Here is a 16,982-nt window from a genome sequence, read left to right as displayed (position 1 = left end):
TTGGGTGAAGATCCAGAAGATAATAGTGAAAGAACAACAACAACATCAACAACAATAAATCAGAGAAGCAGTAGCAGAAAGATGAAATAGTCTCGAAGAAGTTGGAAAAAAAAATGAAATCAGAAGAGAAGAAGAAGAAGTTATTTCTCTAAAATAAATTGATAAATAGGTAAAAGAGATGACCGGTTAGAAACATGTTATATCGGTAAAAACTAGAAGAATTGACACGTGCAGATAAATAGGCTGGAATTGCGGAAAAATGTCGGCAAGACAAAATGAACATGCACGATAATTTGGATCTCAAGTTTCTCATATGGCTCGCTTTGAAAAGAGAACGACATGAGAAGAGGCAATATGTAGGAGTGAAATATCGCACATTCATTATGTATGCGAAACAAAGATCATCTAACACAAGCGAAGATCATCGCACATAGAAAAATTGAGATGACGTATTTGGTGATGTCAGCACAGTCACGAGTAAAGTGTGATGATCTGTGCTAAGTGTAAAGTGTACGAAGCTGAGTGAATGTATATGAGCGATTGTAACGCACAGTGATTCCGAAAATAAGTGATCTATTAGCTGTCATCCACTATGTAAAATCCTATATAAAGGGAAGGGTTATCATGTAATGAGAGAGATCTCGTAGAGTGTGTTAGACAAGAAATTAGGAGAGAGAAAGTTTATTGGGAGAGCAAGTAAAATCTTTGATTATCTTGTATCCAACTTAAAATTCTAATGAGTAAATGAATAACTTTCACCGTGATTTCTTAATGTATTGTTAGATCCTTGTATGAATATGGTTGTAGGATTTTCTGCGACTACACTATTAACAAACTGAAACGAATCTTCAGTGGTCTATCCCAAGATTGACATCGTTAGCATATAATAGCAATTAAAAAAAAAATCCTTGACAAGCTGATATGTAAGTCTTCCCACCGATTTGTTTCTGTTTAGTTTGGTTCCAAATAATTGGTCCAACCCAACTCAATATGAGACCATACTTTGTGAAAGGTCAGGGAAAACAAAAACATGTTCATTTTGTGTTATCTGAACATCAAAACTTCTGTACGTCTTTGGTGCCGTCTTGCATTTTGAGAAAATGGTTGTTATCGAATTTGAAAGTGTTGAGTTTTACCAGTGATAATTAACAACCCCATGCAATAATGCTTGTAAGTAATAGAACAAGTTGATATTTTGAAAATGGTCACATCAACAAGAATCAAAATATTCTTCAAATTATATATACCCATATGGCATGTGCCTGCCGGCAATAATGTTAAAGATATAAACTTGTTTAAGTTACACCAATCTGAAAGCTAAGTCAATAAATAGTCTGCTCTCTGAACTTGCCTACTGTTGTTATTTATCAGTATATAATCCAAGTAATGTAATCCTCCACGTATACTTTGACTTAATCTGGAATTAAACTCGGTCAAGACTATATCCATGTCAAGTCTCAATCGCTGTTCAGAGAGGGCATCAAAGCCGGCAAGGGTCTACCAAGCAATTGGACTAGCGCTGCACATGGTACGGGATGGTACGGGTTTTTTCCTAGCTCAGTACCTATACTTCCCTATGACCGGTGTATCTGTACCTGTATTTGTGAAGTACGGGACGAGACCTGTATCTGTTTAACTCGGTACGGGATGGGACCGGTTATTTACCTGTAGCAGAGAAGTCCTTGTAGAGAAAATTAAATTTCTAGATTTCTTCATGCGATTTTAGAGAGAAAAGAGAAGAAGCAGTATCTCTCATGAACCAATTCGAGAATGAAATAGGGAGATTTTGAGCAATTTCCAGTTGCAGAAAGGAGATCTGATGTTGTTGATAATCAGAGATGGGGTTGTAGCTGAAATTCGAGTTTGAAGTTCGATGGGTTTCTGTGGGTGAATTGATGAAGGATTAATTGAAGAATTGGTGAGGATTAATGGCAATTTAGGGTTTGTACAAGATAGCAGTGATTGGGGTTTTGATGAATTTAGTTCAAAGAGCAGGAAGATGAAGAAATCATGAATCTGTGATGGAAATGGAAACTAGGGTTTTGATGTGATGTTCATGGGTTCTTATGGATTCCGGAGACGGAGCAAGTGAAGATGATGATGTTACTGTATTGATGGGGTTTCCGAGTTATGGTTTACGATCGGATATAGAGAAGAACGACAGTTGTTGATGTTGATTTTGAGCAGTGAAAGTTCAGAGATGATGGTGTGACACCACTGGTGTCCGAGTTGTTGAAGATCACAGAAATATTTATGTACATTCCGGTACTACGGGACGGAAATAACATAGAACCGTTACTCGTACCTACTCTAGGCACGATACCAGTTTTTGGTACCTGTACCTGTCACATCTGACCGCGGTTCCGGGACGGTACCGGTACGGATCCTGAGGTTCCGGTACGGTTCCATGGTACAGACCGGTACTTGTGCAGCCCTAAATTGGACCATGTTCTTTTTCAAGCTCTGGGTTGGTTCTTTGTTTCTGTTTCTGTTTTTCATCTTAAGTTTTGCAGAAACATCAGAGGGTATTGACTTCGCCATATAATGGCTTCAGAAATTTTCGAAAGTTGAGTCTTAACGGCATTGCGGATATCACACCTGACGGCCGCTTAAGGTTGACCGACAATGATACCAGGTATGCAGTTGGTCGTTGCTTCTTCTCCGATCCAGTTCAATTCTACAGTGACTCTCCATCATCGGCCAATATGGGTAACACAACTCCTACTATAGTCTCTTTCTCTACTACTTTCGTCTTTTCCATAGTCTCCGAGAACGAAATAAGTGGTCAAGGACTAGCCTTCGTTATTGCACCAACAACAGGGCTACATGCATCTCTTGCAAACCAATATCTTGGTCTATTCAATGATTCCAACAATGGAGACCCCGCAAACCATATTTTTGCTGTGGAGTTGGATACTATAAAAAACATCGAGTTTGATACCGATACTAACCATGATGGTGTGATATCAATGACTTAACGTCTGTTCAGGCCGAGCCTGCTAAATACTACACTGATAAGAACGGTGGGTATAAGAACTTAAGTCTTACAAGTGGAAAAGCCATGCAAGTTTGGGTAGAATATGATGGGTCACAGAAGCAACTTAATGTGACCATAGCTCCAATTAAGGTACGCAAACCAGATGTTCCTTTGTTATCTCTGTCCCAAGATCTTTCAACTGTATTCTTGAACTCTATGTAAGTGGGATTCTCTTCGTCTACTCAAACGGTTAAAACAAGTCATTACATATTAGGATGGAGTTTTAAGATTAATGGCAAAGCTCGAGATCTCGATCTCTCTAGCCCTTCTGAACTTCTTAAACCGGAGAAGAAAGCAATCAGGTTGAAGATTGTGTTGTCAACAACTATCCCAATTGTCGTTTTGATAACGATGGGTCTGGGTATCATTTTATTTCCGAGGAAGAGAGTTTGCGAAGTTGGTAGAGGATTGGGAGCAAATTTATGGGACACATAGATTCTCATACAAAGAGTTATACAAGGCCACAAATGGATTTGGAGAGGCAGAGATTATAGGAAGGGGTGCCTTTGGTGAAGTATACCGAGGTGTATTACCTACTTCTCGGAAGGAAGTCGCTATCAAGAAAGTTACTCATGATTCAAGACATGGCATGCAGCAATTTATTGCCGAAATTGTAAGCATAGGCAAACTTCGCCACTGAAACTTAGTGCAACTCTATGGCTATTGCAGACGAAAGGGAGAGCTCCTTTTAGTGTACGAGTTCTTGCCCTTTGGAAGCTTAGAGAAATTCATCTTTTCATCTAGTTGGAGTGCATCATCATCATTTTCATCAAGAGCAACACTTAATTGGTGTCAAAGATTTAAAATCGTCAAGGGAGTAGCCTCGGGACTAGTTTATCTACATGAAGAATGGGAAAAAGTTGTGATTCACAGGGATGTGAAAGCAAGCAACGTTTTATTAGATGCTGAAATGAACCCAAAATTGGGTGACTTTGGTCTTGCAATGTTGTTTGATCATGGAACCATTGATGCGCCTATTTCTAAAATTTGTGGCACACTGGGTTATATCGCACCAGAAATGAATAGAAGCGGGATAGCATCAATGAGTACTGATGTGTATGCATTCGGGGTTTTCTTGCTCGAAGTTGCTTCTGGCAAGAGACCAGTACAGATAAGAACAGACTTAACAGGTGTTTGTTCGATTTATCTGGTCGATTTGGTTCTGTCTTGTTGGAGGAATGGCACGATTAGTGCGACTATTGTATTACGAGATGTTATGCAGATGCATAATCTGTTATGCAGATGCACCATATCTGTTATGCAGATGCATAATCTGTTATGCAGATGTACCATATTTGTTGTTATATTTGTACATTACTTGGCTTGTACACCAAGTTATTTCCTTCCTGTTTTATCTGTGGTTCTTGTATATAAGACCAGGCACATGTATATTTCGTTTGTATCTTTTACCTTAATCTAATATACCATGACAAATTCTGTCATGGTATCAGAGCGAGTCAAGATCTAAATCAAACCGTGTTTCCGCTGCAACAAACAAACGATAACCAGTAACCAGTATCAAAATCATAAAACTCAAAACCCTAGTGTCATATCTTCCTCATCACATCCCAACATGTCACGTGAAGATTATCAACCCATTACTGTGAAGTTTGATGGAACAAACTACAATCATTGGTTTTTCTTAATGAGAAGTTTCCTCAAGGGAAAAGCCATGTGGAAATATATTGACGGCAAAGCTAAGAAGCCTTCAAACGGAGTCGTTATCACTGACAAAGGAAAAGATACATGAGAAGAAACTGCAGAGAGCTGGGAGATCAATAATCACAAAATATTAACCTGGATAAGCAACACAGTAGTAACATCTATAAGCATGCAACTTACAAGCTTTGAGACTGCCAAAGATGCATGGGAGTTTCTCTCAAAAAGGTATACCCAGATAAACTTTGCTCAACGTTATAAGTTAGAACAAGATATTCGATCTATGAAACAACAGATGGAATAATCTGTCTCAGATTTTCACTCTGAGATGTCAATCATATGGAACCAGTTATCACTAATGGAACCGAACTGGACAACTGATATAGAGTTATGGAAAAATTACAGAGAAGAGTCTCGATTAGTTCATCTCTTAATGGCATTAAGAGATGACTTTGAGACTGTGAGAGCCTCAATCCTCCATCGATCACCTCTTCCGTCTGTCGAAGCCGCATTGTCAGAACTCATCACTGAAGAAACTCGGAAAAGAATCAAATCAGACATACCAGCAGTGTTTGTAGTCAATTCACGTGCAAACTTTAACACTCATCTCAACTCTCAGAAAACTCATCGTGATTTTTCACAAATCCAGTGCTACAACTGTAAGAAACCAGGCCACCTAGCCAAAAACTGCACCGTGCCATCAGTGCAAAGTGGATCACAAAGCTAAAACACACAAAAAATCCATCAAGGATCAAGCTTCCCAATCCAGTGCAACTACTGCAAGGAACCAAGGCATACAGTAGGAAACTGTACATCCCCTACTTCCAGAAATATGAGAGAACGAAGAAAGTTTAATGGAACTGGATACACATCTGCACCATCCAGTTATGCAGTTGCATCACCATCCAGTTATGCAGCTGCATCACCATCCAGTTATGCAGCTGCATCCACACCAAACAATCTAGCTGACATACAAGAGATGCTCAAGCAAGCACTCTCAATGGGTAACAATAACTCTACAGCAGCATCTGCACTATCTACTTCCACAAGTAGCTTTTCAAATGGTTGGTTTCTTGACTCAGGTGCATCTAACCATATGACTTTTGATTCTAGTATATTTGAGCAGAAAAGTCCTATTACTATACCTACAATCCAAACTGCAGATGGATCTGAACTGGCTGCCAGTCATATTGGTCAGATTAAAATCTCTGACAAGATACATATATCTGATGTGTTGCTTGTTCCAAAAATAAGAATGAACCTTATATCAATTGGACAATTATGTAATCAGGGATTTAACATTCACTTCTTCTATTCTGGCTGTGTGATACAGGATCCCAAGACAGAGAAGCTTGTTGGGATAGGCCGTAGAGTGGGAAGATTGTATCTTCTCGAAAGACTTATTTCTCCTAGGCTGTCAAAGAGTGAGCTTGCCGCAACTGCAAATTCCTTTTCTCAGTCTGTGTCTCTTTTTATGTCATGGCATTCTAAGTTAGGACATGTGTCCTTCTCTCGTCTCACTCATATGATAAATAGTGGATTGTTAGGAACTATTCAGGTTGATAAAGAACCTTATTGCATCTCATGCAAATTAGGAAAACAAACTGCTCTTCTTTTCAGTAATAGTATAACTCATTCTGTCAAACCTTTTGATCTCATCCACTCAGATGTATGGGGAAAATCTCCTATTATCTCTAAGGGAGGAGCACTATATTATGTTACTTTCATTGATGATTTCTCCCGTTTTACCTGGATATATCTTTTCAGTTCTAGATCAGATTTTTTAAAAATTTACACAACCTTATCTAGAATGATCAAGACCCAATTCGGAAAAAACCATCAAAACATTCAGAGCTGATCAAGGGGGAGAGTATATATCAACTCCTTTCAGAGAATTCATTGCAACAGAAGGTACCCTTCTCCAATTATCTTGCACTGAAACTCCATAGCAAAATGGTGTTGCAGAGAGAAAACACCGCCATATCATAGAGACAGCTAGAACACAACTCTTGTCACCGTCAGTCCCTTCTAACTTTTGGGGTGAATCAGTCCTGACTGCAGTCTACAACATAAACCGTATTCCGTCCATAGTTACAAAAGGAATGTCTCCATATGAACGGTTATACAACAAGAAACCAGATTACTCTGAGCTTCGTGTTTTTGGGTCAACCTGCTTCGTTCTTCTTACTGAGAGAGAAAGAACCAAACTTGGCAAAAAGACTGCTATATGTGTATTCCTAGGCTATGATATAGAACAAAAAGGTTATCGGTGCTATGATCCAGAGAGTCAAAGATTACGTGTTTCCAGACATGTTACGTTCTGGGAGAATATACCCTTTTGGTCTCTTCCAACTAGTAAATCTCCCAACCTAGAACAATTCTCTTATCTAGATCCTTTTGAGGATATGCCTCAGTCCAATTCTCCATCAACATCCATTCAGCTTCCCTCCACAGATGTTACTCGTCTTGAATCTAGTGAAGCAATACAAGAGCACTCTATGGTTAGTCCTGACGCAGCTTCTCCAGAAGGGGATCCTATATCTGACAATGTTACTTTACCAACAAGAAATCGTCGACCACCAGTCAGGTTTGCAGACTATCATTGCTCATTATCATTAGGCTTGTCAATGGACACCGATTTTTTATTAGCCGATACCGATAATCCGTTAGCCGTTACTGCTACCATCCGACATAGCGGTAAACGGATATCCGGTACCGATAAGCTAACGGATAATCCCTTCTTAACGTAACGGTAGTGGAACCGTGTATTTCCGTTAGGTTTAGTTCCGTTATCCTCTAACGTGCGTACTGCATAACTGGTTATGCACATTTTATTTGTACACTAGTTATGCACATTTTCTTTGCATCTGCAGTGATTTATGATAAGCATAACCTTTGATGCATCTGCATAACTATTTATGCACATTGTTCTGTACTGCATAATGTCTTATGCATCTGCATAACTGGTTATGCACTTTTTTTTGTGCCACATAACAAGTTATGCATCTGCATAACTGGTTATGCACATTTTCTTTGTACTGCATAACTAGTTATGCACATTTTTTTTGGGCCTGCGCCTAAGTTCCCCTTTTTATACGTTATGTATTGGCAGTTCCAGTGATAAGTGTAGCATCAGAATCTATGTTTAGTATTGGTGGCAGAGTTCTCACATCTCACAGGAGTTCATTAGCTCCAGATCTTGTTGAATCTTTGCTTTGTTTGGGTGATTGGCTGCCAGATCTCACTCTCAGTGACAGTGATAGTTGTGTTACAGGTACATCTTAATCTTTCTTTTCTTTTTGCAATTTATTGGCTTATTGCACTGACAATGACATTGCCAGCTTAAAATGTCTAACACTTTTGATTTTTCTTTCAAAATACAGAAGTTCAGGACTAAGGAGTAAGGTAAATGCATTTGCAGATGCAGTTGGCACTTGGGACTTGGCAGAGGAGAATCTGGAGATGGAGGAGGAATGCATTTGCAGTTGTTGACTCAAATGGAGATGGAGATGTCTTTTTTTTGCAAAAAAAACATGAAGATTATGAACTTGTTTTCTTGTGTGGCAATGGCATGAACATTTGTATGTCTTTTTTTGGTGTGGCATGGATTTAGAACCTGTTTTGTTGGATTTTAAAGCTGTTATGTGTACTTGTTCTGTGTTTTAGCCTGTTTTGTGGCTGTCCTGTGACTTACCGGATGGCAGCGGAAAAATATCCGTTATCCGGTAAGTCCAACGTAACGGTAACGTTTTTGAATTTATTATTTCCGCCGGAAATGAACGGTAACGGATATCCGCCAAATTTTAACGGAAACGGCAGCGGCAGAGCCTATTTCCATTACGTTAGCATTCATTGACAGGCCTAATTATCATCGATTTTATCTGCGCATGCACCAACTTCTTACAGGGAAGCATCTGTACTACCAGTCTGGCAACACTCTATGGATGAAGAATTACTTGCCCACAAAGAAGCTCATACTTGGGATATGGTTGTACTACCTCCAGGAAAGTCTGTAATTGGAAGTAAATGGGTATATAAAGTTAAAACTGACTCAGACGGCAAGATAGTTAGATACAAATCCCGTTTAGTTGCTCAAGGATACACTCAGGAGTATGGTATAGACTATGAAGAAACATTTGCCCCTGTTGCCCGTATGACTACAGTTCGTACTCTTCTTGCTGTTGTTGTTGCTCGAAAATGGAAACTACATCAAATGGATGTGAAAAATGCCTTTCTTCATGGAGATCTTCAAGAAGAAGTGTATATGCGACCTCCACCTGGAATGTCTTACTCACCTAATCAAGTATGTAGGCTCCGTAAACCTCTCTATGGACTCAAACAAGCACCTCGTGCTTGGTTTGAAAAGTTTTCCAATGCTGTTCTACGATTTGGGTTCACTCAAAGTGCATATGATTCAGCCATGTTTACGCGTTCAACAACAAGGGGTATGGTTATTCTACTTTTCTACGTAGATGATATGGTTATTACAGGTGATGACGTGAAAGGCATTGATGCTCTTAAAACACATCTTAGTTCATGTTTTGAAATGAAGGATCTAGGCTCCTTACGTTACTTTCTTGGTTTAGAAGTTGATCACTCATCTGATGATTGTTTCATCTCTCAAGTAAAATATGCATCAGACATTCTTCAACGTGCAGGATTGACGGATAATAAAACTGCAGCCACACCTCTTGAATTGAACATCAAGCTTAGTCCTTCTGATGGAAAACTTCTTTCTAATCCTACCTTGTACCGTCAGCTTGTGGGAAGTCTAAACTACATAACTATTACTCGACCAGACATCAGTCATGCGGTGCATATAGTTAGTCAGTTCATGGCAGCTCCGCGATCCACTCACTATGCAGCTGTACTCAGAATCTTACGTTATATCAAAGGGACATTGTATCAAGGAGTTACGTTTTCATCCACTTCTGATCTCTGCCTTCGTGCATATTCAGATTCAGATTGGGCAGGAGATATTACAGAAGACGCTCAACTACAGGCTATTGCATATTTTTAGGCAGTTCATTAATATCTTGGCGCAGCAAGAAGCAAAACGTAGTTTCCCGCTCTAGTGCTGAAGCAGAGTATAGAGCTCTTGCACACTCAACCTCAGAAATTGTTTGGCTGCGATGGCTTCTAGAAGATATGGGAGTTACTCTGTCAGAACCAACCCCATTGTACTGTGACAACAAGGCTGCTATTCACATTGCTCATAATGATGTTTTCCATGAACGTACAAAGCACATTGAAATTGACTGTCATTTTGTACGTCATCAGTACAAGAAACGGATCATCAACTTATCCTTTGTTTCTTCTGAGCTGCAACCTGCTGATCTTTTCACTAAGGCGCTGTCTTTTGCACGCCTTAAGCTCTTAATTTCCAAACTCAACATGTGCTCTATCCCATGTTGAGTTTGAGGGGGGGTATTACGAGATGTTATGCAGATGCATAATCTGTTATGCAGATGTACCATATTTGTTGTTATATTTGTACATTACTTGGCTTGTACACTAAGTTATTTCATTCCTGTTTTATTTCTGGTTCTTGTATATAAGACCAGGCACATGTATATTTCGTTTGTATCTTTTACCTTAATCTAATATACCATTACAAATTCTGTCATATTGTTCCAAGTTTTGGAAGTGAATATGTAGCAGAAGAGATAGAATTGGTTTTGAAACTTGGATTGCTATGTTGTCATACTAATTCCGACTTAAGACCAACCATGAGACAAGTCGTCCAGTATCTGAATGGAGATGCTGCTCTGCTTCAAACTGATGTATGGGCTCCCGAGACTAGTCAAACATTCTCGCAAGGAGTAAACACGGGAGACTTATACCCATATTGTATAGGCAGTACTTTCGCTGGATCATCGTCAACCCCCGATGGGTCAGTGCCATCTGGTCCCCGTTGATTTGTGTTAAAGATAGGACATGTTGCTGTAAAGTATACTTCGGTTAAGAATTATGTATCTGCATATCTTGTTTTGTGGTGGCAGAAGAAAAGGAAAGGCAGAGTGGGATGAGAAAATGGGCGTTTGCTCTTAGAGTGAGGGTTGGTTCCAACTAGAATGCAGGCTCAATTCATAAGAATTCTCAGCTGACCACTTGGCTTGATTGGGGTTGGCCTCTAAATTTCCTTCTTTTTGTTTGTTCCCTTTTCCAATGTTATATCGAATTTGAAACCGCTGATTTCTCGATGTGTTTATATATTGAGAACAAGCAATTGCCATTTTTAACAATTGAGGCACAAAAGGAAAAATGATTCATATTAAACATAGGCTTTGTTGGCGTGGCGAAGCTTCTCTGCAACAGGATCATGAAAATGTAAGTGTCATTGTTTTGTTTTTCTTGTTTCTTAGAAAAATCTACATCAACTTTAAAACAAGAAATAACAAAACAAAGTGTTCACAGCATTTCATTTAGGACTGACTGAGATTCTTTTCGTTTCTTCTCAGCTGCATTGACTTGAACTTTAGCTTTGCATGCCTTCAACCTTTTCTCAGCTTCATCCACTTGTTTCTCAGCTCCCAACAATACAACTCTCGTGAACTCTAATACTTGAGAAGCCATCATAAATTTTTTCCTGGCCTCCTTGAGGACTTCCTCGTCTTTAAGATGACTATCAGCACCACGTTGCCACCATCTCCACATATGCCACCATTGAGTATCACCATCTCCACATATGCCACCATTCAGTATCACCATCTTCTTTCGTGGTTCAAGCTGAATTTCAGTATCACCATCTCCACATATGCCACCATTCCCACCAGCATCACTATCAGCACCACGTTGATAACAATCTCTGGCCCAATGGCCAGATTCTCCTAAAAGGAATTATCTGCTTTTGAATCCCAACTGTTCATAAGACAATGTAAAATGCTGCAGCCTAGAGAAGCAACAATTTTCTGCTCAATGCGAGTTATAGACTTATATGAAATAAACACAATCAAAATGATAAAAATGAATTGAATACCCCCAAATGTTAAATTCAAAAACTCCCAATGAAAATCCTAGTCTATCTATTGTATCTTGTAAAAATCACTAAACCCTAATGAAAACATTTAAACAGCGGGGACGATAAAAAGAGAAACCTAAATCGAAAATCATTTTATTAGTACCTTATAGTGAAGGATTGTTCCGTAACGTTTGAATGCATCTATGAGCTGAGAGTGAGTGATATCCGATGGAAGACCTGTAATAGAGATTCGATACTGCTCCCTCCTACCACACATATTTTTTCTCAAAACCCTTCCAAAAACCAGTTACTAGAAGAAGAAGAAGCAGAGAGTGAAAATTCAAATACTAAGCCGGCCATAAACTAAGCATAACCCCAACGGCTAGTTTATTTTTTCCTTTTTTTTTTTTTTTTTGGGAAAATACAAAATACCTGGAGATGTTCGCCAGCAAGTTATTATTTCATTTCCAATTCAACTCTAGAAGTCGAATTGGCATTAAAAAAAAAATCGAAAATGTTTGGTGTACCGCAGCTCATCACCGTGGTGTGCACCGAAGTCTTGGTGTAAGAGAGAAAAAAGGTGGTGGGCCCCACCATTAACTCCACCCCTGCAAATCTCTCCGGGAATTTCCTAAGAGCCGTTGGATCATTTTGCTGTGCAGATCATGGTACATAGCTGTTGTACTGTATCATTGCTGAACAAAATAGGCAAACAAAAACAGCAAGCACGCGTATATTCATTTGTAAATGCAAAAGAATACTAGTTTGCTATGTGCTCCAAGACTACTTCCTCATCGTCTTCCGAAGAGATTGGGAAGCCAAACTGAGTGCAAAATGCACCATTTTTTTTATTGACTTGACGGCCACAAATGATTCATTTTTCTCCATTGAATAAAGAGTTGTTTTCTAGTACTGAGACCGACTAACCGACCAATGGCTATTGAAGTTGATGGTGTATGTGTAGGATTAGGTTCAAGATTAGTAGTGCCAACAAGGAATCCTAATCTTCAAATTTAAACAAACTCCACCACATGTTTTTCTGTCTTTGAAGTCAAGCTGGTCATAGTCACTCTTCCGACCTAGAAAAATCACCAACTGGTACCAGATAATTTAAGAATGTTTTTGTCTTTCTCTAATTTATTTATCAGCACATGAGAAATTTGATTCCTCCAACTTCTCGGCAAACTGAGATAATTAGCTCATCAGGAAGCAACTTGGAATTTGATTCCCCCATAAAGGGACTTGATGCAGAATTGGAATCTAGATGCTCAAAGATTCCAAGTTCAAGTCAGATACTCATTTTGGAAGAAGGCTTTGTTCGTGCCAATATGATACCCAAGATTCTCTTGGACCAAATCAGATAATTTTCATAATCAATTTTCTTTTTTTCTTTGGAATGCATTTGCCATTTTCTGAGGCCAAGTTACAATTGTGGAGTAGCATTATGAATTTATAATCATTAGTTATCCGACAATTATCACCTTCCAAAGACGTTAGAGGTGGATAACATGTACATCACGTAACAAACAAGGTTTCACAAGTCGAATAACAAAGAATCGGCAAAGTCAAGAAGGCATTTGACATGAATTTTTAATTAGGTGGACTCATTATTTTTGAACGATTTTTTGGGCACCACTGTTTTTTTGGAGGACCATGATTTTATTTTGGGCAAAGACATTAGAAGTAAATCTAGGTCACCCCATATCTTATATTTATATTAAATTCTAAACTACCCTCATAATTAATTTTAGGTTATGATTAGTGAAATGATTTAGTTAAAAATAATTAGTGAGATTAAATTAAAAGATGGATTTTTTATTAGATGAGTAGAATTATTGAGAGAGTAAAGTTAGAGAAGATGAAGGAGAAAAACATGGAAAATAAAAATATTTCCAATTCACTAAGTTTGGATATTCAAGTGATGAAAACTCATTTGATTCTTCATCTCCATCCTCTCCTAGAGTATTTGTTAATCTTCACAATGATCCGGATATGAGTTATTTCTTAGATGGGGATTCTATTCTTCCCCAAACTCAATCTCAAGATGAATATGATGGATTTTATCAACCACAACCAGAGGAAGAGTATTTCGGTGTCCAGGTATGCTCAAACTTAGATAATGTATGTTGAATTGGTCAAAAATTTCGTAAAAATGTAAAATTTTCAAGTGGATTTGGGTTTGTTCGGTTACCTTATGTGAAGAACAGGTAACCGAACTCATCTGGAAGTGTAGTTCGGTTACTTTAGCTAAGCACGCAAGTAACCAAACTCATCTGAAAGTATTGTTCGGTTACTTTATCCAAACACGCAGGTTACTGAACTCTCCATTAATGAAAGTTTCTAGGATTCTAGTGTTCGGTTGGTTCATAACAGATTAGCAAACCGAACTTTACGTAAAAATTAGATATAACTTAGTGTACAAAGTTCGGTTGGTTCGCAACCAATTAACCAATAACTAACCGAACTTACGTACAAATAAGGATTAACTTAGTGTATAAAGTTCAGTTGTTTCGCAAACTGCATGTTGACGACCTAGCTAACCGAACTTTACATAATATAAGAGTATACTAAGTGTATTAAGTTCAGTTGTTTCGCAAACTCGAAACAACAGCATAAACAACCGAACTTAACAAACAAACAAAAAAAATCTGAAGTTCCAAGATTCTATTTGGTTACCTAGATAAAATAGGAAGTAACCGAACTTTTTATTTTTTATATGTTCGGTTACATGTCAACTTTGCTTTAGGAACCGAACCTCTAGTTCGGTTATTGCGATAAAATTTACAAGTAACCGAACTCTAATGTAATTCCAATTGATGTTGTTACATTTCTTGTAGATGGAATGCCAACCTATATCAATGGATGATCAACCTTCTCCGGTTAATATGTTGTTCGAAGATACAACTCATCACTATGCAAATGAGTTGGTATTTGACTTACCTATTGATGCGAAGAATTGGGATAGAGAACATGCTAAGAGAGTCAAGCGCGTCTTGGTTTTGAATGGAAAAGAAAGCCAAACTCATTTTGGAATGGTTTGTGAGAGAAGTGGAGATCCCGATGTTAGTCACAAGAGGAAAGGTTATGAGTATAAAGGAAAGACGACGAGGAAGAACACAACATGCTCACAGAAAATTAAATGCCCGTTCAAGCTAGTATTTAGCAAGAGAAAATTAACGAAGAAATGGTTTCTAGCTATGGATAAGGTGGTAGGTCGTCATAACCACCCTCTCAGCAAATGCAGTAACAGTGATAGCATCAATTTTTTGGTGTGCGTGTTGTATCGCGTTCCAAAGTACACAATAATATACCTCCAATCGTACCTCATCGCACTCAGTTTCTATATTCCATATCTTGTTCTTTTGACGTTTTAAAACACGGACAACATTATTATGGTCCTACATAACAACATCCTATCTTATATACTAATATATATAGAAAATATATGTCAAAATATAATAAAATCATTGAGAAATCTTCATGGTTAAGATTCAATACCTTTTTCGAATAGATCTTAGCAGCCCACGAGTTTTTGTAGACAAACAAGACCTCCCCTCCATCTCTTGGAGTACCATAAGTTGGGTTCTTTGGTGGCAAACACAAATCGTCATCAGGAATGTATGCATATCTAGCACAAGGTTTTTTAGTCGCCTTTCTAGGTTTTTTCTTGACTTCTTCCTGTTCAACTTCCTCTTCATCCGAGTCGTCCTCTGCTTCTTGTTCTTTACTGTCTCCATCCTTATCTCCATCTTCCTCATATTCTTCATTGTCATCCCCATCATCCTCATTTCCACCCATGACTTCAGCTGGTTCCTCTTCTCCTCTTTGATTATGTTCTTGATTACCCATGTCTTCCAATATTTCTTGATTAACTTGTTGTATCACATTGTCAATATTATCTCTATTGACATCGTCTTGGATGACAACACCCGGTAATGACCCACCTCCATACTTGGCATTTTTGGTTCCACGCTTACCGGCATCACAATGTACTTTCCCTCGAGGCGTGGGAGTTCTCAAATCTTCCGGTAATGGTTGGTTGGATTTCTTACCTTTGCCACTAAACAAAAAAACAAAAGAAATAAGGAATAATTCACGGAAAAGAAAAACCAACTCGAGAAAAAAAATCGCGTTCCAGGGTAGAGTTCGGTTACTCAAGTATTTTTGCAAGCTGACCGAACTCCACATATATATGTAATTAGCCAAGAGTTCGGTTCATCAAGGTTTTTTGCGAACAAACCGAACATATTTGACAGAGTTCGGTTATAAAAGAACTCAACATAATGGGAAAAAAAGTAAAGTTCAGTTACGTGGAAAATTTTGTTTATCTTTTGAAATATGGGTAGAGTTCGGTTACATGACAGTTTCTAAATATTTGCGAACCAACCGAACAGATTGGAAAACGTTCGGCTCTATGGGTACTAAACATATAGAGAAAAAAAGAACAGTTCGGTTACATGGCAAAAAAATTTCTTTTGTAAGTTTTAAACATTTATGCGAAACAACCGAACATAGTTGTTAGAGTTCGGTTATATGGGTACTAAAATTTTTGGGAAAAATAAAACAGTTCGGTTTCATGGATTATTTTTTTTGGTAATATGCGTAGAGTTCGGTTACATGGTAGTTTCCCCATTTTTTGCGAAATAACCGAACTCACAGTTCGACAACCTAGTTTTAATTCCTACAGAACTGAACTGTTCTTCGTGTTCTTCATACCAGGTAGTTCGGTGAAGAAACTAGGGTAACAATAAAACACGTTCTAACCGAACTCAACACTGTAAATTCCATATGAACACTATTTTGATAATTTCTACTCAATTGAACCGATGAAAATCAAATTAAAAGTAATGGGTTTGTCGGGAAATACCTTCGAATCGGTCCCATGGCAGACTCAGGGTTGTTCTTGCGACTGTTACGCCGAATCAATTGTTCACCTTCCGGTTCAAGTTCTTCCTGAATTTCATTTGCTTGATTAGCTAGATGTCCTATTGGTTGACCTTTTCCTGAGAGTCTTTTGGTTTACTTTCAACGAACCATTTATATAGTTGATTGATTAATCGACGATGAAAATTTTATGAATCCACGATTAATCGATGAAGACGAGTTTGAAACGAAGAAGAAGAGGAGGAGAAGAAGAGGAGAAAACAGTTCTCCTTGCGGCAGAACTTTTTTATTTTTAGATTAGGTTTCACGATTTAAGATAGGGTTAGTGTTAATTAGGATTAATGTTAATTAGGGTAAAGGGAAAATTAGTAAAATCGCTACTTCAAGACACCCCTTGGCATTGTATGGTAGATGGTTTTATAAAACAATGGTCCAAAAAAA

General features: G+C 38.3%; 1 pseudogene; it reads left to right on the top strand.

The window, feature by feature from the left end:
- Window positions 1–1,447: 1,447 nt before the first annotated feature.
- Window positions 1,448–10,747, top strand: LOC113338584 (annotated as a pseudogene).
- The last annotated feature ends 6,235 nt before the right edge of the window (window positions 10,748–16,982 follow it).

This window comes from Papaver somniferum, unplaced genomic scaffold, assembly GCF_003573695.1.
Source record: "Papaver somniferum cultivar HN1 unplaced genomic scaffold, ASM357369v1 unplaced-scaffold_19, whole genome shotgun sequence".
NCBI lineage: Eukaryota > Viridiplantae > Streptophyta > Magnoliopsida > Ranunculales > Papaveraceae > Papaver > Papaver somniferum.
The sequence above is the reverse complement of the archived record's forward strand: the minus strand, read 5'-3'. Positions and strand labels throughout refer to the sequence as shown.